A 23,934-nucleotide genomic window follows, 5' to 3' on the forward strand; every position below is an offset into this window, starting at 1 on the left:
CCTCTACATAAAGCCATTGAAAAAAAAATTATGGCACTGTACAACTGTTATTAGATAGAGGTGCAGATATTAATTTATGTGACACAAACAAAAAAACTCCTTTAGATAAAGCCATAGAACAGAGACATACGAACATTGTACAACTTTTCTTAGATATAGGAGCAGATATTAATATATCTGACACAAACAAACAATATCTTCTCCATTATGCCAGTGCGAGGGGACTTGAAAGCACTGTAAAATCTTTGTTAGACAAAGGAGCAGATATTAATTCATGGGACACAAACAAAGAAACCCCACTCCATACACAGGGAAAAGTGGCTCGCATAATTTTCATGCGATTTCCTTTTCGCATGAAAATCATGCGCTAATCATGCAAAACTCAGATGAAAGGTTTCTCATGCAAATATCATGCGAATATGTTCGCATGATATTTGCATGAAAAATATACAATTTTCATGCGAATAATTTTTCGTATGTTTTTCATGCGATTAGATATTTGTGTCATATTCATATAAAATTCATGCAAAATTCACATGAAAATTGCATGTTTTTCATATAAAAATTTAATTATGACAAATCAATTTATAACACTTTAAAAACATTCTTTCATTCATATGTTGACATACTAGTGTCTTTTTTGTTAACAAATTTGACATTAAGACAACTAAACAATGTCTACATGTGTTGGAATTAATACATGTATAAATAAAAATTAAAATAGAGTTTACATTTTATCAAAATATAAATGTTTTCAAAACTTTTAAAGTCTTTGTTTCTGTTAACATGTAAAACTTTGCCTTTACAATAGTCATTCACACCAACTGAGAGTTATATCTCTCTTCTTAGAAGGTCAGTAAACATTAAGATTTTATTACATGTGTAATACTGTGCTGATTGAATTGGTCATTATTTAGGATACGTACTTTAAGTCTTATGTTTTTGAGATACAATTTATGAGTTTGCGTGTACCAAACCTGTTGAACGCAGTAAGTGAATTACATGTAGGAAAATTTCCAGCTATATATTCAAACATAAAATTCATAATTTCTATGCTAGACAATGAAAATTCACTGAAAATTGTTAACACTGTGATACAAGTTTTCCATGATTCCAAGTGATATTGCACAGATGACAGTATATTTCAAAAGAATCCAGGCCTTTGTGGTCTCAAGTTTCAGTGTGTACCAATGTTATTGGACTGATGTTGGTGTAATCACTCTGGTGTCTGTATCATGTGCCTTTACCTTCCTTCTTCTGTAGCATGTCTCTTTATCCCTCTCCATATTTAAATATCTTTGTCAAACTTGTGTATATGCAAGACAAAATATAATTCATAATAAAACATGCAAACAAATGTACATGTATTGAGTACATGTATAACAGCGTAAAAGCACAAGATTTATACACTCAGATAAAATTAACAAAAAAAACCAATCATAATGTATCTCTGTATTGAAATAACTTACAGTATGTTTTATTGATCAAAAGCAAAAGAGATCAAGAGGTATGTCCAACCTCTTTTATCAAATATATGTTAATCCATGTCTGATTTTATATACATGTAATTACAAACTTTAGAAATATTCAAAGAGCAAGGCATATTTCACCGAATAAATACTTACATGGTATCATCATATGGACAGTTTGTTGTGCATGATTTCCCAAGTGATATACATGTATGTTATTGCTATAGCCATCATATATACAACATATACTGGAACAGCATTCACCTATTCTTCTGTCTGTGTAACATTGCTTTGGATCTTAAAACAACCCTGTAGGGAAAAAATAAAATGTTATGATCATTTTCACACTGCATATATACTCCTATAAATGGATTCACCGTGACAATATGCACAAAAATTATACATGTAGACCGGATCTAGGAGGGGTGAAGGGGATCCAGGGGATCTATTCACAAAAAATCGTACGTTTAATCGTAGACGTAAGTTTCACGTAAGATTTTTTCGTATGATTTTGCTTATTCACAAAATGTCGTACGTGTGACGTTACGTCAAAAAACAGTCGTAAGTTTACGTCTACTACTGGGTTGACGTAAGTCTATAATTGAAATGTTTATAGTTGAGTTATGGCAGTTCTAGGGACTACCTTCATTTTGTCATAAGCAAAAAAAGCGCTATGGTTTGCCATGAAAAGACAGTGCCAATGCTCCTTTTGTATCCCGTGTTGCAAAATATATAAATGGTGGTTAAAATTTATTTTTCTAAATCATATTTGAAGCACAATTATATCATTCGAGCATACAGTAGATAATCACCATTACAAACCCTACACATATAGGAAAAGAGGTATATTTCACCTATGAATTTTAAGTGTAATGTTCCTATCGCGAATTTTCCGTGAAGTTGCGGTTAGCCCAGTAGTATGCAACTCAGCTTTCTACTAAAATACTACCCAACTTTCGCGAACGTATCTTGTATTTTATTTGTCTTGTAAACTGTAAATCGTAATGTAAAAGTTCATAAAATCCATATAGTGAATTCAGGGGTAAGCTCAATTCGTTACACTCGCTCAAGTTTACGCTGAATAAAAACTCCAAAACGAAACAAAAGTTCAACAAGTTGTATTTAAGTTGATGAAATAACGGTACATGGTATTCCAATGAAAACCGATTCTCGGAGTTCCGAGGTAACAACTTAATAACGTGCGGAAGATCCTGCAGGGACAGTCCGATATAATTCTGTATACACAACTGAAGAATCGACACTAATTTACGTGCGGAAATCCATCACAGCTAGCCCGATATCACACACACTCCACTAACGTGCGGGGTTCCAGCACAGTTAGCCCAACCGTTCTCTTCCAGATCTTAAACCATTCTCTTTTACACTTATTTATTTATTTATTTATTTATTTATTTATTTATTTATTTTGTATATGCATTGCTCTTTTTGGATGACAAAGAGGCGGTAATGACATTCCAGAAAAATACTCATTTACACATTTAGCTGTTACGATAATTTCACAATTCTATTGTCCAAGAATTTTTTAATTTGCCTGGAGATTAAGTAAAGAAGATATCATTCATTCATTCATTCTTTCTTTATTTCCTCCCTTAGGAGATTGTGGCATGAAATTTTACAAAGAACAATATACAAACATCATTACACACACACACACACACACACACACACACACACACACACACACACACACACACACACACACACACACACACACACACACACACACACACACACACACACACACACACACACACACACACACACACACACACACACACACACACACACACACACACACACACACACACACACACACACACACACACACACACACACACACACACACACATAAGAAAAGAAAAACTATATTACCCTATTGCCACTTGGCATCGAAGAAAAAAAAATGACAAAGAAAACAAAAACAGAAACATATATACATGGGGATGTCCATTTGAGTATGACTTGATGTAACCTTCAGCTATAACAATGTGGGCGTAGTTAATTTGAGAGAGAGAAAAAAATAAACTTAATTTCTCATAGCAGCTTGTAAATTTTAAATCGAAAAGTTTAGAAATCTTCGATTTTAAACTTTTAATTTATATATTAATCATATATTACGCGAAATCAATTCCGGGTATATAGAATCAGTATTAGATAAAACTACGAAAATTCTTTGCTAATAAAGGTGTTTTCTTTTATTCCTACAAATGCATCAAATCGGTAAATCGATAGTCCCATGCATAAACACTAATTATATATCAGTATGTAATGTACATGTAATTAGCGTACTACATATCATGCACGGATCTAGAGAGGGGGGTCCGTCTGGTCCCCCTTAAAAATTTGATTATTTAAGGTAGACCCAGCCTTTAAGAAATTTATGTCCCATTTTATTTTTTAAATTTGAAACAACTTTCAAACTTATTAAAAAGACCAAAATATTTATACCTTTGCACGTTTCTTTTCAGCTCACAAGGTCCAAACATTCAACCGCCAAATGTTAATACAATGAAGCATGATCTCATAATTTATAAAATTATGCACAAAAATTCATCATGTTAGGCCATAATTTTGATAAAAATCAAATGATAGTCATTAATTTAATAAATTCTTTTTGATTTTTCTACAGAATCTTTTAAAAAATATATATATTACATTTATTCCTCAGACGATCTTTAAAAAAATTCAAAATATCGAAAGAAAAATTATCAACGGACACGCCAACGTAGATGATACTACTTAGTAACTATATTATCGCTAAAACAGACACCCCAGACCCCCCCCCCCCCCCCCTAAAAAAAACCGGCATATTTAGAATGTACATATAGCGATAAAGTGACATTTTTTTTTTACAGTGTTTTAAGTATGCCACGTTCTATTAGAAATAAAGTCTGTAGTAGATTTTTTGGAAGTTTAAAACATGAAATATTCATACAGAAATAAAATTTCCTCACAACATGCGTCGGACGTTAAAAATATTTTTTTTTATAACAAAATTATTCCCAGGAATATAATAACACTATTATATAACAGGGAAATGTCGTAATATAATAAAAAAATATTTTTAACGTCATGTAGGCACATTTGGATTTTCTTTCTGACGATAATTGTAAACATACATACATTAGAATAGGCGTATGGAAAGAAAAGAAGCAACTTCGCCACAATTGTTTGTGCATTAAGGCGCTAAAAAGTTCCGCGAATGTAAATGAACGAAAATACAGCGTGAAGTCATTTCTCCATAATGCCTACTGCGCATGAGCATTGTCGGTAACTAAGAACTAAGACGCACTTACGACTGTAATAGACGTACGACAACGTTAATATCTTACGACAACTTTTGTGAATAGCACCATAAACGTAGACGTACGTTTGTCGTAAGTTTAAAGTGTAATCGTAAACGTACGATTTTTTGTGAATAGATCCCCAGACCCCCTAAAAAACTCTTTAAATTTAAAGTATAAAATTCATAAAAATATGGCTTACTCCCCCTCCCAACCTTGTTACTCAATCAATCACCCCCCCCCCCGTCCCAATTTTTTTTTTCTGGATCCGCGCATGAAATCAGATTGCATGCTTGCAACCGTATGTTTAAAATATATATCTGCAGATTTATTTCGTAATCATTACGGTTACACTGTGTTCATTCATTCTTGTATAAGAAATACACAATAGATAGAAATTTATCCGAAGCTCTTCGGAGAAAATTGACAGACCCTCTGTCAACCCGAATTTCCCCGTAGATTGTATAGTTACATATAAAGACCTGCATCTAAGTTTAATAATAACAGTAGATTTTTTAGTGTTTAAACACGTATCTGGAAACGTTAGTTAACATATAACATGTAAACATACAATATGCACACACTTGAAACATCGTAGTTCTAGGGTACCTGCATGTTGACGATCCGCTCCTCTCCAATCCAGGACCACGAACTTTTCAATCGCTGAGTATATAATCGTACGATAGATCGGACACATCTTGATGACGTTGATGTAAAGTTTCTGCTGGCTTGCATCACTGATCAGCCAGTGCCGATGTACATAACTTTGCAGCTAGAGAAAATTCAGTCTGTCTGCATATGAGTTATCGCGGGAGATAACTCGAACGGGATTTCGGAAACGAATAAAATGTTTGCAAGGGCTTACAAAAAAGATGAACATCAACCTGTAGCGCTTTAAATTATTAATGATAATTATTCTAATCATATCTAAATTACAAAATCTGATCTGATCTATTGATTTTTGGTATTTTGCTCTATGTAAAATCAAACACCATCCTGACGGTTCTCAGTACCAAAAATATACGCAATATGTGACGTCAGCGGGAACGAGACTCGGGTAAAAAGTGAATGACAGAGGTAAGAAACATAGGCCTAAATGACATATTTATGTATTATCGGAAGATCTCTGCTTCCCGTTTTGATAAATAAAAACCATCATTCGAAATTTTTGCAAATTATTATAAAGAATTCGTTTCAATTATTTATAACTGCAGTGTATTGTGATGATGAACAGAGCAAACTTTGCTTATATCCTTAGCGTAATGTTATGGGCTTATGCAATAAAATATCTGATATCTTTTCCATTGAAGCATGACAAAAACATCCCTACACGGATATGGAGTTGGTACTATTTGGATGGAGGTGTGAACATGATGACATGCCTGTTGGCTGTATAAAAGGTGAGGATAAATCAAAGTACTAAATATACTGAGATTCTATACTCGAGCCAATCCTGAAAATTGTTCATTATATATGCTTGTTTTCTTCCAAAAGTCAAAAGAAGAGAAGAAAAGATCCTTCCATATTTTTCCAGAGTGTCTTTCCTCCATTAATAGCAGGTTCGTAATTGAGTAAGCACAACAACTTACATGTAGTTTTGTTAAGAATTTGTGTAGGAGATGTGAAAAATATTAAATAAGAAATCCATTAATGAATAAAAGTTGTACAGTGCTTTCCTGTCCTCTTTTACTGGCTTTATGTAGAGGAGTTTCTTTGTTTGTGTCACATGAATTAATATCTGCTTCTTTATCTAATAAAAGTTGTACAGTGCTTTCATGTCCTCCTTGACTGGCTTTATGTAGAGGAGTTTCTTTGTTTGTGTCACATGAATTAATATCTGCTCCTTTGTCTAATAAAAGTTGTACAATGCTTTCACCTCCCAAAAAAAACTGGCATCATGGAAAAGAGTTTCTTTGTTTGTGTCACATAAATTAATATCTGCTCCTTTTTCTAATAAAATTTGTACAGTGCTTTCATGTCCACGTCTGATTGCTTTACACAGGCAAAAGTGGCTCGCATGAATCTCATGTGAAATTCGCATGAAGTTCATGCGAATTCTTCGCATGAGTAAGAGACGAAAAGTAACACGCATGAATTTCATGCAAAAACCTCATGCGATTTTGACATAATTTTCATGCAAATATCATATGATAAAAATTTCGCACGATATTCATGCGAAAATGTATATCTTATGTTTCACTGTTGTTTCATGCGAATATCATGCAAATATCATGCAATTTTCATACAAAATACTATGCAGCTTAATCCAATAATCTTGAAATCTTGATCTCTTTTTATCTAAATTTGAGAATATAATCTGTTATATTTTGAAAAGAAAACTGAAATCCTAATTAATTTGCTTTATACAGAATTAACATTAACAGAAAACAATGACAATTATCTTCTTAGGAAAATCTTCTTTATTTAGATAAGAACATAATTCAAATTTCTTCTTCTTCCACTTCTCGAAAAGGCTTGTTTCTTCATCAATCTACAAGAAAATATACATAATGCAGTGTTCTTGAAATTTACCTATTACTGAATGGCATACCGGTATCTATTTTGAATGTGAATTATTAATATTGGCAGATAAAAACTAAATTCATTGATATATGACATGCAGTTGATAACATGATAAATGCTCGTTAAAGCGGATTTGATCAGATACAATAAATTTCTGATTGTCATATCCGAATACTACCATTCTCACTTTAAAATATCACTCTGATCCATGTCCTTGTTGTTATTTTATGCTTTCAGTTTGTGAGTTTATTACATAAACCAAATCTCTCACCTGAGCATCAATAGCCATAACTTATCAAATCTACTTTATGCTGCCAAATACAAAACATTTGGACAACTTTAAAGAGTACTGTACATTTTGTACAAGAGGATTTTCATATTTTTCCTCACATAATCATTAAGCCCCTTTTGTTGTTTCAATTTTTTAGGAAAATATTTCTAAATGTCAAAAACAATTTTTATTGTGGCCCAACCCTAGGAACCATTACATGTATATGAACAGATTTGAATCTACGATACCTCAAAATGCTTGCATACAAGTTTCAGCTATTTGGACCAAAGGCTTTTAAGATTTTTTTTAAAAATAACACATTTTTTATCATTCTAATTTCAATAAAAGGTGTGACTTTTCATTGTTTAATTAACAAACTGGAATTCCCTTCCAACTAATATTGTTTTGTGTCAAGTTCGATTAAAATTGGCTCAACTGTTCTGGAGAAAGAGAAAATGTCAAAAGTTTACAGAGGGATTGAGACTGTCCTGGGACAGAATTAAGACAGACAATAGTGATCAACACATGAACTTTTCGCTCAAGCCGGTTGTTTGAATCACTTAAATGAGCTTCAATGTTAAACATTGATCCAAATTATTATACAATTCTTAAATAGAAGAAGTATTACTTACCACTGTATCCATGAATTCTTCCGGAATGTTGTTGGTTGTCATGCTGTTAAAATCTTTTCCAAAGACTCTTTGCAAATCTGCATGTGCAAACTTAAGGTTCTCTGCAAATATTATTGTTGTATAATTATTAAATGATTTCATTCCTGTTTGATCTTATAAATATCTACGGTAGATATAATAAAGTAATACAGCTATTGTAATCTTGATATTCATTAATGGATTTCTTATTTAATATTTTTTACATCTCCTACACAAATTCTTAACAAAACTACATGTAAGTTGTTGTGCTTACTCAATTACGAACCTGCTATTAATGGAGGAAAGACACTCTGGAAAAATATGGAAGGATCTTTTCTTCTCTTCTTTTGACTTTTGGAAGAAAACAAGCATATATAATGAACAATTTTCAGGATTGGCTCGAGTATAGAATCTCAGTATATTTAGTACTTTGATTTATCCTCACCTTTTATACAGCCAACAGGCATGTCATCATGTTCACACCTCCATCCAAATAGTACCAACTCCATATCCGTGTAGGGATGTTTTTGTCATGCTTCAATGGAAAAGATATCAGATATTTTATTGCATAAGCCCATAACATTACGCTAAGGATATAAGCAAAGTTTGCTCTGTTCATCATCACAATACACTGCAGTTATAAATAATTGAAACGAATTCTTTATAATAATTTGCAAAAATTTCGAATGATGGTTTTTATTTATCAAAACGGGAAGCAGAGATCTTCCGATAATACATAAATATGTCATTTAGGCCTATGTTTCTTACCTCTGTCATTCACTTTTTACCCGAGTCTCGTTCCCGCTGACGTCACATATTGCGTATATTTTTGGTACTGAGAACCGTCAGGATGGTGTTTGATTTTACATAGAGCAAAATACCAAAAATCAATAGATCAGATCAGATTTTGTAATTTAGATATGATTAGAATAATTATCATTAATAATTTAAAGCGCTACAGGTTGATGTTCATCTTTTTTGTAAGCCCTTGCAAACATTTTATTCGTTTCCGAAATCCCGTTCGAGTTATCTCCCGCGATAACTCATATGCAGACAGACTGAATTTTCTCTAGCTGCAAAGTTATGTACATCGGCACTGGCTGATCAGTGATGCAAGCCAGCAGAAACTTTACAATTATCGAATTTCTGTTTTGAAATGTCACGTATTAGTTTTATTTTTCTAGTTTGTTTACAATGCTTTCCAATTGGTTATTACTGTATCATACGATCAAAATGTTTGCAATGATTGGCAGGATATAACCAGTGAAATATCAACCATCGACATTCGAATCGAAGAATCAGATGTGTTTGTTTTTCTCGGAACTAAAAACTAATTCATAACATGAGTAAATGAAAAAACAAAAACTATGTTATCACTACTTATTGAAAACAAAATCATTTTTTCTAAAATTGTTTAATACTTCTTTAGTCCATGTTTGTTCGCAAATTTACAAACAAAAGCATTATAAAAACACAAAACTGTCGTAAACAAGTTAGTTAAAAGCTACGAAGAAATTGCATTAAAAACACAATGATCAGTTACAATGAGCTTCCGAAATAATTCAAATTGCGTTAATTGCGGGATCACGCTTTTTGAAAGATTTCTTTTTCAAAACAAGTGGATGTTTTCGATACCAGCGCACTTTGAAAAAAAAATTGTTGATGATTTTGTGGAGATTGGAGTACTCCAAGATAAGTCTTACAAATACACTTATACGCGTAACACGCTTGAACAAATTAAAGTGTGTATATTTGGTTTTAGGTTTTATGCACTTTGAATTAGATTTTTCTTTTCAAAGTGCGTTGCTTTGAGGTTTTTAAGGGGGCTTAATAGTCGTGGCCATTTTGAACTACATTAATCTTTTAAGAAGAAGAGCTCTGTATATATTTAAATTTGAAATATTTTGTTTAATGCTATACATAGTATATATGAATATTGAGGGAATATCTTATGTTAGATTGTTTACCACCCAGCCTTCCTACTAGTAGAGACGAGTCCTACTAGAAGAGACGAGTAAAAGAAGCAAACGTATTCTACATAGTTTACTGTAAGCGTATTATATTTCTTTGGCGTGTACGATAATTGGCGGAAAATAGTTTTTGAACCAGTTGGCGTGGATTTGAATTAGCGTATTCGTGAATGTGACTATTCTTAAACGTACATGTATATGCATTGCATTTAGCGATGTACTGGATTTAGCGGGAGCCGCATTCCGCTAAAAACGCTAAATAGAATACGCAGTCAAATGTAGTACGTGCATGACATATTTGATGAATGTTTTGTTTATACTAGATACTGGGAACACATGTTCTAAGGTTTGACGCAAGTTTCGTGTTACTTAGTGCTGACAATCGTGCGCAGGGACAACTCTATGGAATTCAAAATAAATTCAAATGTAAAGCACGAATAATCCTCACATTAAATTTCGTAGGGGGGGGGGTTAATTTTTGTGGATTTTTTTATTATTCGTGGGGATGTAATTTCGTGGATGCGTCAGTTTTTAGTATCAGAAGGTAAGCTTAATATTTTATGATTGAGAATGTAAATTCGTGTGCGAGGGCTACCCACAAATACCACAAAAATTGAGCAACAACGAATTCTAACGATTCCACAGTATTTGTTTTAAATGATTTTATTATTAGTCACTCCCACAGATTGACCGACTTAGATACTTTAATTTTGTGAAGCTTTAGCTGAGATTAAGGTATATAACAAATGTTTCATTTGTGGATCGGGGGGGGGGGGGGCAGATGGCTAGGAGGGGCTGGTCCGGAACCCCTGTGAAAAATTTAAATATCAATTTCTTACATTTACATTGTAAAAGTATCAAATATAGTCCCTGGACCCCTCTTTCTGGCATAAAAAAATATTGTTCCGCGCCTTTAATTACTACGAAATTATTCAACTGAAGGTTTAACTTACCATATTCATAAGATTTACCTTCATAAATCTTTCGTGTTGTTTGAAGCCAGAAATAAAGTAAAAATAGCGAAAGCAATTGTTTCATCTCCATGTATAATCTCTGTTCTATATTTTTTAAACAGATGAGACTCTACCTGTGTCACTAGAATTTATCAGACTCTGTAAACATGTTCCTGTTTTTATTGATAAAGATATTCCTAGAATTTGCTATCTGTTTCTCTATTAATAAGACAAACTTACACATTGACTTACATGTCTATACATGTAAGGATAAAAGTCGTTGCATTTTGTAAACCAACATTTATTCGCGACAACTTCTTTTCACGATTTACCTGAAATAAATTGGTTCGTGGGGGGGGGGGGGGGGCTAACATTCGCGACCATACATAAGCGACAGTCGCCTATATAAACAACAATACAACAAAGAAATGTCCGCAGCGAGAAATATTCAAGACTTTAAGCTCACGCAAACCTCGCAAATAAAAGTTGGTTTCGTGCGTTCTATAAGGTTATTTTTTAAAGATATTTATCTATCATTTTTCTTATCTCTTTGAAAACAGCTGACATAATTTTAAACAAACTGTTCAGAGAGTTGTCCTAATGATATGACCGAGTAGTATTGTTATCAATATAAATCCAACAAAATGTTTATTAATTTGGTTTATACATGACGTCATGTCTTGTTTTAACAGCTGTTGACAAAGGAAAGACAAACCTGAGCGCCGTCACCAATAGCAACCCCAGTCAAGTGGTCGATGCTTACCTTAGCGCCGTGTGTTCGCGCTACCCCGCTCATAGATACGTGGTGGGACTGAGCGCCCAGGTCCTTTACCGGATCTTGTGGAATTTACCAGAGATCATTTCTGATTTTATATTGTGTTCAAAACATCCGGTTCCTGAAAATTATTGGAAATCTTGACGGTTTCTGTTAGTCAGAATAATTAATGTAATGTTGAATGTTAGGCCATGGGTTAGACAATTCGAATCATATCAGTTACTGCGATGACTCCTGTCCTACTTTTACAAACTTGTTTACGTTCCTATATTTTCTTAAAAAATAAATCAAACATCTTGATCTTTAAGTTTAATATATTGTGTAATTTGGTGATAAGTAGTGTATAGGAAGAGTGTTAGTCACTTTATTTAAAACTAATACACATTGTTACTCAAGATTGAGAGCTTGGTGCTTATCAATTGAGAATTAAACAAAATTATGTTGCTATTTGATATCAAATTGCAAGGTACATAAATTTGATTTCTTCAGATCTCTTACCATTGGACCTAGGTATAAGTTGAGCCCCGATTCGTGAACAAATTGAAAAATAAATAGTGTGCACTATATTTAGTTCATGTATATATTTTAATAACTTTATATCAAAGACACTACGTCATTGACACTTTTGACATTAAGATATAGGTTATTGGAACATTCTCGACACTCTTTGTTTTGACAGTTTCATTACACTATATAGTTAATCATGGTAAAACGACTAAATTCATACCCGTTAAACAATATTAATCAGAACAATTATCTATTTTACCGATAGCAGCCGGACTGCGTAACAAACGCATTCCTTTACATAGAAAGTGGGTTTAAATCTACTGTATTCCAAAATTAACCCTCTTATCGACAACAGAGGTCAATTATTTTTAATCCATTTAATCTGGCTGCCCTTAACAAATTAGATAATCAGCTTTGAATAAAACATTTACATTCGAACGGAGACTTTTTAATACAGAGGTCGACAATTTACAGTGTGTATTTATTGGATTTTGTCGCATGTATTTGAACATGTAGTGTGTTTTGTCAATTCTGGATATATACTGTTAATCAAATATGTACAATGAATTTGGATTGGATTTGTGACTTTTGATTTGAGAACATATCTGTTTTTGAAATTCAACATGCCGTCTAAAGTACCGCCCTGGTAAGAGTTAAGTTATTTTTGATCGAGTTTTACAAAAAATTGACTAATAGGAGCTCCAAACCATTGATTGCCTAAAACTGTTTTTATTGTCTGTATTATTTTGTCATTAACATTATATAAGGTCAATGTTGAAAATTTCGAGATATTTTATCTTGCATCGATTTTATGTATTTCAAAGATTTTTCCAATCGCGTGCCAGCCAGTGATATAAATTTATAGACAAGTAAATACAACCATAAAATATGTAAAATGATATGAAAAAACACATCAAAACTTAACTTTTGCAATTTCACTGCAACAGACAGTTTTTAAGAGAAAATAAGAAAATGAAAAATTAAGTCCGAATTTCTTCTGTTTCAATTTTAAGCTACCTTAAGCTACCTTTGTCGGAGCATATCTTCCTCAAATAAACAAGTCATAATTGTCAATATCGATATTTGTTAATATCCTTCTTAATTTTCTGTGTTAAAACAACTTTGGACTTCAGATATTGAACTTTGTAAAAAAAAAAAAAATTAAATCTCAAACCCTGCAGAGTAAACGTAATCCTTAAAAGCACAGAAACCGTCAAGATTTCCAATAATTTTCAGGAACCGGATGTTTTGAACACAATATAAAATCAGAAATGATCTCTGGTAAATTCCACAAGATCCGGTAAAGGACCTGGACGCTCAGTCCCACCACGTATCTATGAGCGGGGTAGCGCGAACACACGGCGCTAAGGTAAGCATCGACCACTTGACTGGGGTTGCTATTGGTGACGGCGCTCAGGTTTGTCTTTCCTTTGTTAACAGCTGTTAAAACAAGACATGACGTCATGTATAAACCAAATTAATAAACATTTTGTTGGATTTATATTGATAACAATACTACTCGGTCATATCATTAGGACAACTCTCTGAACAGTTTGTTTAAAATTATGTCAGCTGTTTTCAAAGAGATAAGAAAAATGATAGATAAATATCTTTAAAAAATAACCTTATAGAACGCACGAAACCAACTTTTATTTGCGAGGTTTGCGTGAGCTTAAAGTCTTGAATATTTCTCGCTGCGGACATTTCTTTGTTGTATTGTTGTTTATATAGGCGACTGTCGCTTATGTATGGTCGCGAATGTTAGCCCCCCCCCCCCCCCCCCCCCACGAACCAATTTATTTCAGGTAAATCGTGAAAAGAAGTTGTCGCGAATAAATGTTGGTTTACAAAATGCAACGACTTTTATCCTTACATGTATAGACATGTAAGTCAATGTGTAAGTTTGTCTTATTAATAGAGAAACAGATAGCAAATTCTAGGAATATCTTTATCAATAAAAACAGGAACATGTTTACAGAGTCTGATAAATTCTAGTGACACAGGTAGAGTCTCATCTGTTTAAAAAATATAGAACAGAGATTATACATGGAGATGAAACAATTGCTTTCGCTATTTTTACTTTATTTCTGGCTTCAAACAACACGAAAGATTTATGAAGGTAAATCATATGAATATGGTAAGTTAAACCTTCAGTTGAATAATTTCGTAGTAATTAAAGGCGCGGAACAATATTTTTTTATGCCAGAAAGAGGGGTCCAGGGACTATATTTGATACTTTTACAATGTAAATGTAAGAAATTGATATTTAAATTTTTCACAGGGGTTCCGGACCAGCCCCTCCTAGCCATCTGCCCCCCCCCCCCCCCCCGATCCACAAATGAAACATTTGTTATATACCTTAATCTCAGCTAAAGCTTCACAAAATTAAAGTATCTAAGTCGGTCAATCTGTGGGAGTGACTAATAATAAAATCATTTAAAACAAATACTGTGGAATCGTTAGAATTCGTTGTTGCTCAATTTTTGTGGTATTTGTGGGTAGCCCTCGCACACGAATTTACATTCTCAATCATAAAATATTAAGCTTACCTTCTGATACTAAAAACTGACGCATCCACGAAATTACATCCCCACAAATAATAAAAAAAAAAAGTCCACAAAAATTAACCCCCCCCCACGAAATTTAATGTGAGGATTATTCGTGCTTTACATTTGAATTTATTTTGAATTCCATAGAGTTGTCCCTGCGCACGATTGTCAGCACTAAGTAACACGAAACTTGCGTCAAACCTTAGAACATGTGTTCCCAGTATCTAGTATAAACAAAACATTCATCAAATATGTCATGCACGTACTACATTGGACTGCGTATTCTATTTAGCGTTTTTAGCGGAATGCGGCTCCCGCTAAATCCAGTACATCGCTAAATGCAATGCATATACATGTACGTTTAAGAATAGTCACATTCACGAATACGCTTATTCAAATCCACGCCAACTGATTCAAAAACTATTTTCCGCCAATTATCGTACAGGCCAAGGAAATATAATACGTTTACAGTAAACTATGTAGAATACGTTTGTTTCTTTTACTCGTCTCTAATAGTTATAAGGCTGGGTGGTAAACAATCTAACATCAGATATTCCCTCAATATTTATGTATACTATGTTTAACATTTAACAAAATATTTTAATTTTGATTATATGCAGAGCTCTTCTTCCTAGAAGATTAATGTAGTCCAAAATGGTCACAACTATTAAGCCCCCTTAAAAACCTCATAGCAACGCATAATGCATAAAACCTAAAACCAAATATACGCACTTTATTTTGTTCAAGCGTGTTACACGTATAAGTGTATTTGAAAGACTTATCTTGGAGCACTCCAATCTCCATAAAATCATCAACATTTTTTTTCAAAGTGCGCTGGTATCGAAAACATCCATTTGTTTTGAAAAAAAAATCTTTCAAAGTGCGTTGACTAGATCCCACGATTAACGCAATTTGAATTATTTCGGAAGCTCATTGTAAATGATAATTGTGTTTTTAATGTAATTTCTTTGTATCTTTTAACTAACTTGTTTACGACCTTAATGATTTTGAAAGATATTTTATAAATAGTAACTGTACATCAATTGAATTACAAATGATTAATTTGTTTTTAATGATGTATGCTGATGATACTGTACTTTTGGCGGACTCGCCCGAGGGTCTACAAGATATGCTGAACACATTGCACAAATATACTGATGAATGGAACTTATATGTTAATGTACAAAAAAAAAAATTGTAATTTTTAGAAACGGAAAACGTGTTAAAAATGATGAAAAATGGGAATACAATAGCAAATACATAGAAGTAGAGAATCAATTTAACTATCTTGGTATGTTGTTTAATTACAATGGTAAATTTTTATCCACACAAAAGCACTGTGCAGCACAGGGAAAGAAGCAATGTTCAGCATATCCAGTAAAATGAAAGATTTGAATTTTAATGTTGAAACTCAATTAAATGTTTTTGATACCTATGTAAAAAGTGTGCTAAGGCCAAGATGTAGAAAAAGTGCATACACATTTTTGTAAGAGGGTTTTGGGTGTGAGAAAAAATACTTGCAACAGCGCAGTATACTATGAATTAGGTAGATTTCCACTAGAAATATTCAGGATACAATTTTTTTTAAAATACTGGTTAAAATCAAGAAACAGCAAAAACTGTATTTTAAAAGCATGCTACAAAGACATGGTGAAAAATAATGACACATGGATTTCAAATGTTATGAAAGAATTGTGCACCTTAGGCTTGGCCAATTTATATCATAGTACTATGAAAGAATCTGCTATTTTAGATATTGTATATGATAGAATGTGTGTTGTCTTTAAACAAAAAGTTGTTAACGATATAAGCAATGCGTCAAAATGTATATCGTATAAACATGTTGTTGAATACTTGTGTTTACAAGTTTACCTAAAGAAATCAATTCATGTAAAATATCGTAAATTAATTACACGATTACGGTTGTCTTCACATGACTTAAAGATTGAAACATGAATGTATGATAATTTAACACGTGATTAACACGTGATTGTCGAAAATGTGACTTTTGTAACTTAAATGATATTGAAGATGAATTTCACTTTTTACTTATTTGTCCATCACTTCGTAGTTTAACAGAAAAGTATATTAAAATATACTACTCCCGAAAACCAAGTGTGTATAACGTTATACAGTTATTATCTACCTTTAAAGCTAAAGGACTGTGTAATTTAGGGAAATATTTATATTATGCCAACAAGCATCGAATTACATCTATTAACGTGAATAATCAAAATTGATTATGTACACTTTGTATATTGCTAACCTATTGTATTTGAAATGTATGTTTACATGTATAACCTATGAGATATTTGTCTTTCGGAATAAAGAACTTGAAGTTGATCATGGAGGTCGAGGCGTGATGAATCTGATTTATGACTTTATTACCCCTCGACCGTAATCATAGGCGTCAGAACCGGGGGGAGGGGGGGGGGGTCTTAGCCCACTACATGTACTTTTTTGCAAATTCAGACATAACAATCCTTCTTATAAGTCTAGCCCATCCTCCTTTTCAATAACTTCCGACGCCATTAGTAATGATTACTTTATGATATTTCAAGACTCACTTTTGATACTAAATGTAATATTTATACAATTTTCACAATTAGATATTAGATTATTGATTTTTTTTATGCATATTCAAATAGGAATGCAAATCCCGCTCAACTAAACGTCGATGATAAAGTTACTTAACTCTACATTAAATAACCGTTTTGCAGTGATATAATATAAAACTCAAAATAAAATAACCAAGTCCAATCTTTTACTGAAATATTCATTGTTTATAAAAGTAATTTTGAAAGCATATGGGCTTCTAAGTCATGGCTTGCAGACAAGAAGCTGATATTTGAAATACAAATTATTTCACTATAAAGATCTAGATTATGAGAGAAAAGATACATTAATTTTTTTGTTCACATAAACAGGGTTAATCTTGGAGTTGAGGTTTCCCATTCCTTCTTAAATACTCCTGCAGTCAGTGTACACTAATTACGTTAAAGGTTCCGGATGTAGGTTACTCATTCATTCTTAAATAATCGTGCAGTCAGTGTACACTAATTACATTAAAGGTTCCGGATGTAGGTTACGCATTCATTCTTAAATACTCGTGCACTCAGTGTACACTAATTACATTAAAGGTTCCGGATGTAGGTTACTCATTAATTCTTAAATACTCGTGCACTCAGTGTACACTAATTACATTAAAGGTTCCGGATGTAGGTTACTCATTCATTCTTAAATACTCGTGCACTCAGTATACACTAATTACATTAAAGGTTCCGGATGTAGGTTACTTGTTCATTCTTAAATACTCGTGGACTAGTGTACACTAATTACATTAAAGGTTCCGGATGTAGGTTTCTCATTCATTCTTAAATACTCGTGCATAAGTGTACACTAATTACGTTAAAGGTTCCGGATGTAGGTTACGCATTCATTCTTAGATACTTGTGGACTCAATGTACACTAATTACATTAAAGGTTCCGGATGTAGGTTTCTCATTCATTCTTAAATACTCGTGCACTAGTGTACACTAATTACATTAAAGGTTCCGGATGTAGGTTACTCATTCATTCTTAAATACTCATGCACAAAGTGTACACTAATTACATTAAAGGTACAGGATGTAGGTTACTCATTCATTCTTAAATACTCGTGCACCCAGTGTACACTAATTACATTAAAGGTTCCGGATGTAGGTTACTCATTCATTCTTAAATACTTGTGCACTCAGTATACACTAATTACATTAAAGGTTCCGGATGTAGGTTACTTGTTCATTCTTAAATACTCGTGGACTAGTGTACACTAATTACATTAAAGGTTCCGGATGTAGGTTTCTCATTCATTCTTAAAAACTCGTGCATTAGTGTACACTAATTACGTTAAAGGTTCCGGATGTAGGTTACTTATTCATTCTTAAATACTTGTGGACTCAATGTACACTAATTACATTAAAGGTTCCGGATGTAGGTTTCTCATTCATTCTTAAATACTCGTGCACTAGTGTACACTAATTACATTAAAGGTTCCGGATGTAGGTTACTCATTCATTTTTAAATACTCATGCACTCAGTGTACACTAATTACATTAAAGGTACAGGATGTAGGTTACTCATTTATTCTTAAATACTCGTGCACCCAGTGTACACTAATTACATTAAAGGTTCCGGATGTAGGTTACTCATTCATTCTTAAATACTCGTGCACTCAGTATACACTAATACACTACCAGACAGGCTCTGTCCTACAGGCGGATCCTTTAATGTAATTAGTGTACACCGAGTTCACACGTGCAGAAACAAATGTAAGCAATCACCAGAAGTTTAGGTCAGAGCTTAATCGCCACAATAACTTGATGTTTCACATATAACAAAATGTATAGAAGTGTGTAGGTCTTTACAATAAAGTATAAGCTACAAATGTTGTAAACAAATTGGGGATGAAGACGAGGACCATATAATGAGGATCTTTTTTGGGGGGAAGTACAAATTTTAAATTTCATTTCTTTTAAATTACAGTTCTTTTCTTATTTTGAAATCTTTAAGATTAGTGCATAATTTGTGAATATATTAATTTAAAAAGTTTTTTGTTAAAAAATTATCTTCTAAATACGACATCATTCCCTTCCATGATCACATAGTCTGAAACGCGGCACTACTTTCCCCAGGAGTAGACCACTTTCCTGGTACTGACGTTAGTGGCATACTCCATGGCTGGCGGCACACTGACGAACGACTCCACGGAACGTCTACTTCTGTCCTTCTCCCTGATGGACACAGGTGACATTTTCAGGAGTTGTCGTTCCTTGTAGAACGGTTTAGGAGAATGACTACAGTTTAGAGAGACTTGTCCTATAACGCTGAGATTCAGGTTATGTTTGGCAATGATGTCTATATACTCCATATCCAGATCTTTCTCCGATATTGCAGACCGGGAGTTCATGAGTTGTTTCCCTTTGATAATGGGCGTTAACTTCCAGGGAACGGGGGTAAGAAAGAGATAAACCTTCCTCTCATTGCTTGCTGGAAAAATGCTAAGGCTCTATATTTCTCTGTTTTATTAGTTTTAGGGCTGCTCCCTGGCAGCCACTGTTTTAAAATGGTGACCACCATCAACTGTTTTTAGCTGTTAGCTGAAAATATGGATTCACTCGGGCTAAAAACCGATAACAGTAAGTCAAATACTTACTATTCCGTCTAAAAATCTATTGACAACGGTTCAACTTTGATTAATATACAATTAAAATAATTATTAACACATCGTTTCTTATTGGATAATGCAAACTTGTATGACACCAACCAGTGTGCGAGGTTTCTTACCCCTTCGAACTCCTACTATTGGGTCAAAGGTTTATGTAGAGCGGAGCGGATCAAAAACCCGTGACTTGGGAAGATGGGTATTAGTGCAACATAGCATATTAGAAATATAGTTTCTGCAGCCATAAGACATCTACTCTTTGCGTAAAATAAGTTGGGGGAGGTTCAAACACTTAAAAATGTTTTAATCTGTAAAGAAAGAAATACAATCTCAGAAAATTAAATAAAAATGCATATCTGTTTTTTACTTTTTATCTTTCTTATTTAATTTGAAGTTAATGAAGAAGAAAAGGAGAAAAAAGAAGAATTAGCTGTACAAGGTATTAGTTCAACATGGCTTATATTATAGTATAATATAGTTATATTTAATCTGCAGCATAATACATCGGCAATAAGTTACTAACGTTCAAACAATAAAACATATTTTCATTTGAAAATTATTAAGATATTAAAATATCATAAATAATATTGAAAATACATATCTGTCTTTCGCTTTTTATCGTTTCTGCTTAATTTGAAGTTGAGGAGGAGGAGGAGGAGGAGGAGGAGGAGGAGGAGGAGGAGGAGGAGGAGGAGGAGGAGGAGGAGGAGGAGGAGGAGGAGGAGGAGGAGGAGGAGGAGGAGGAGGAGGAGGAGGAGGAGGAGGAGATATCTATTAAAAACAATCAACATGATAAAACAGGATCAATTGCAAAAGGTTTGGTAGTAGCAAGTCAGAAATTTGACCATTGCAAATAAACCCTTTTAAGACTAGGCTTCTCTGATAACATATCGCTAATCCTGCCGTTCGTCTGGAAAAAAAATCCAAATACTTTAACCTTTTCTTTACTGCTACAAGGCCAAATTTAACATAAAGTGGTACAAATTATCTCTATGAAAAGGGAAGACTACATAGCAGAAACAATATTCAGAATCTTTTTTGAATAAACCCTGTAAAAAATTTCCTCAACAACTTCATCACAATACATAAAAATATTTATATTCATGCTTTTGTGTAGGTAAAAATTGTAAATTATCAAATTTGTGACCCCTAAATTAAACTGGGGACCATGAAGGGGTTAAATTTCATCATAAAACTACATGATAAAACTTATCTCCTTCTTCTTAACAATGACACTTTTACAAAATGTGATAATACTATTGCAACGTGGGTGAGCCAAGCGTTTTCTACAAAACAGTTAAGATATTTTGACCTGATGAAATTTATTAAAAAATGAACATATAAGATACATTGTATATTTTAACCACTTTCACACTCGCTCACACCAATCAAAACAAAACAAACATTTTTTTGTCAAAGAGGCGTAAAAATGCTATGCTAAATTCCTTCTTAAAATCAAAGTTTGTGTTGCCTACGCCCTAAAATATTATTGCTTTTTAGCCGTCACAGTTCAATACTTAAGACATACCATATAATTCATTTATCTTTAAATCATTAACTTCATAGCACGCCAAGAAGGACATTCATAAGCAAAAATTTATGCTTTCAAAAGTTATACGTCTTGGAAGTAGTATGGATGAATATTTCATGCACTGTGACTTGGGTTTTATTTTCAAAATGTGAACATTTACATAATTGACTTCAAAAGGTAGAGATATTCAAAAACACTGACTGACATTGTTTGAAATCAACGGAATAACATTTGGACCGTATAGTAAAATATTTTACTATACCGTACTTTGCTACTTTATTATACTGAAATTTATACTGTATTTTAACTAATACTTTATTGTATGAAAAACTATCAAAATTGATGTAGATTTCACATTATTCATTGTAAAAAGAGGGGCCCCAAAGAGAAGTTATATAAAGCATAACACACTATATTTTTTGTACAAGTATTTATCATACTCTAATTCATTAAGAATTTCTAATGATCAACCAAAATTTCAGCGTCAATCGTATATTTAAAAGCAAGATACAGAGCTACAATTCTGCTAGGCTTGAGTCATATTTTGTTCACATGAGTTTGTTACATTCAGCTTAAGATTTTTAACTTGGTATTTCCTATTCAGCATTAAAAATGGAAAAAAAAGAATGGCCTCAGATCTGAGTGCAAACATAGAGTCGTGAACAAATCTCTTTATATTGCTAATAAATTGCAGCACTAAAATATGGTTAGTAAATAGAAATTGTAAACAATTAAACATACGAAACATGCACTAAACAACTAAAGAGCACAATTTATTTTTCAAAATGAATCATATATATGTATATACCTACATTTTCCGTCAGCGATATTAAACTCTATTCAAACTGAATAAACTCGAGAAAATGCTGAGCATCTCAACAAAACACATTGCATTAATCTACACTTGCGCAAAAGTCATACAGAATTACCGATGGAATGAATTGTATTTTAGTACTTTTAATACATCACATTTTGCTTTATTTGAGCAGGTAAACAGTTAACTGTCTGATTTACAGAAGTCTCTGTTTGATTTGATACGTGAAATCACAAAATACAAGCGATAGTTCCCAGGTTACTAAGCATAAAAAAAAATGAAATTCAAAACAAGCTAAAACCACCGTTATATGTGAAAACTGTCAACGCATTGCAATATTTAGCCTCAATTTACTTCATTAAATCGGCATCAATGTATTTTGCATGTTTCAAAGATTCCCTTCGAACGCAAACTGTTGCACAACAAACACAACAAACAAATTCATCATTGTTAGATCGGCCCGTTTATCATATGTCATGGCTGCTTGAAACCTCGTTTTAGAAGTATGGAATACGAGTCTTGGTAAAATGGGTTAGCAAAGCCGGGCTGGAGCAAAATAAAAGCCGGGGTAGATCGACAATCGTCGATTCCAAAAATCGCATTGTTTTGTGGCAATATTTACAGCAAATACAAATATATTGTTCCATAAAATATCCTGGAAATTTTAAGGATATTGGCAGATTGATAACTGCCAATCTTTTGTTTTGCCCCGGCCCGGTTTTGCCTACCCATTTTACTAAGACTCATGGATACTGAACCCGAAGCTATAAACGGATTGAAACACGTCTTTCCTTTATTATAATTTTCGTTATAACTAGGATTTGAAACAGACTTAGTTCATAAGTTTTGCAATTTAAATCTTCCTTTCTATAGGGATTATTTGATATGCTGAATTACATTGAATTTGACTCAGTAGTTCTTGTGAAAAAGATTTTTAAAAATGCACCCCCCCTTTTTCTACAGTTTCGAGATTTTTTCCGCTTTAAATGAAGATCGATCTTTTATATAAACTCTACTGTCCAATTTATCTTATAAAAATAGCGTCAGTTTTGACATCATATACTGCCGGTGAGTGCATATAAATAAAAAAATATACACAAAAAACATATTTTATGTCGATTTTTTCTAAAAATAAACACAACAAATTAATGTACATGAAACACTTAAAAAAAGGTGAATTATTGGGGTAAAATTTGATTAATATCATTTATAGTTCTTAAATAATAATTTAATACCACAAAAATGTCAACTATATTTGTACCATGTCAGTTAAGACGTGCTCCAAAGTAATAGAGAAAAAAAAAAATTTGGCCATAACTTAACTCTACCGTCCTATTTACCATTGATGGACAGAGGCTCACTGTAAAGTAAGTTTCCAGTGGTTTTACTATAAGTTATAATAACATTACTGTTT

General features: G+C 33.0%; 3 long non-coding RNA genes across 3 annotated transcripts; 1 reads left to right on the forward strand and 2 right to left on the reverse strand.

Moving 5' to 3' along the window:
• Positions 1-480: 480 nt before the first annotated feature.
• Positions 481-5,524, reverse strand: LOC136270759 (uncharacterized). The gene is made up of 3 exons (XR_010708625.1): positions 5,384-5,524; positions 1,626-1,778; positions 481-1,306 (listed from the first exon to the last, which is right to left on the reverse strand). It is a non-coding gene; the product is annotated as an uncharacterized lncRNA (long non-coding RNA).
• A 188-nt stretch (positions 5,525-5,712) lies between these two features.
• On the forward strand, positions 5,713-6,356 carry LOC136270758 (uncharacterized). Its single transcript, XR_010708620.1, has 3 exons — positions 5,713-5,851; positions 6,085-6,174; positions 6,269-6,356. It is a non-coding gene; the product is annotated as an uncharacterized lncRNA (long non-coding RNA).
• A 419-nt stretch (positions 6,357-6,775) lies between these two features.
• On the reverse strand, positions 6,776-9,361 carry LOC105339485 (uncharacterized). The gene is made up of 5 exons (XR_010708618.1): positions 8,987-9,361; positions 8,664-8,753; positions 8,505-8,569; positions 8,201-8,301; positions 6,776-7,265 (listed from the first exon to the last, which is right to left on the reverse strand). It is a non-coding gene; the product is annotated as an uncharacterized lncRNA (long non-coding RNA).
• Between the last annotated feature and the right edge of the window lie 14,573 nt (positions 9,362-23,934).

The sequence above is a fragment of the Magallana gigas genome, chromosome 8, assembly GCF_963853765.1.
Source record: "Magallana gigas chromosome 8, xbMagGiga1.1, whole genome shotgun sequence".
NCBI lineage: Eukaryota > Metazoa > Mollusca > Bivalvia > Ostreida > Ostreidae > Magallana > Magallana gigas.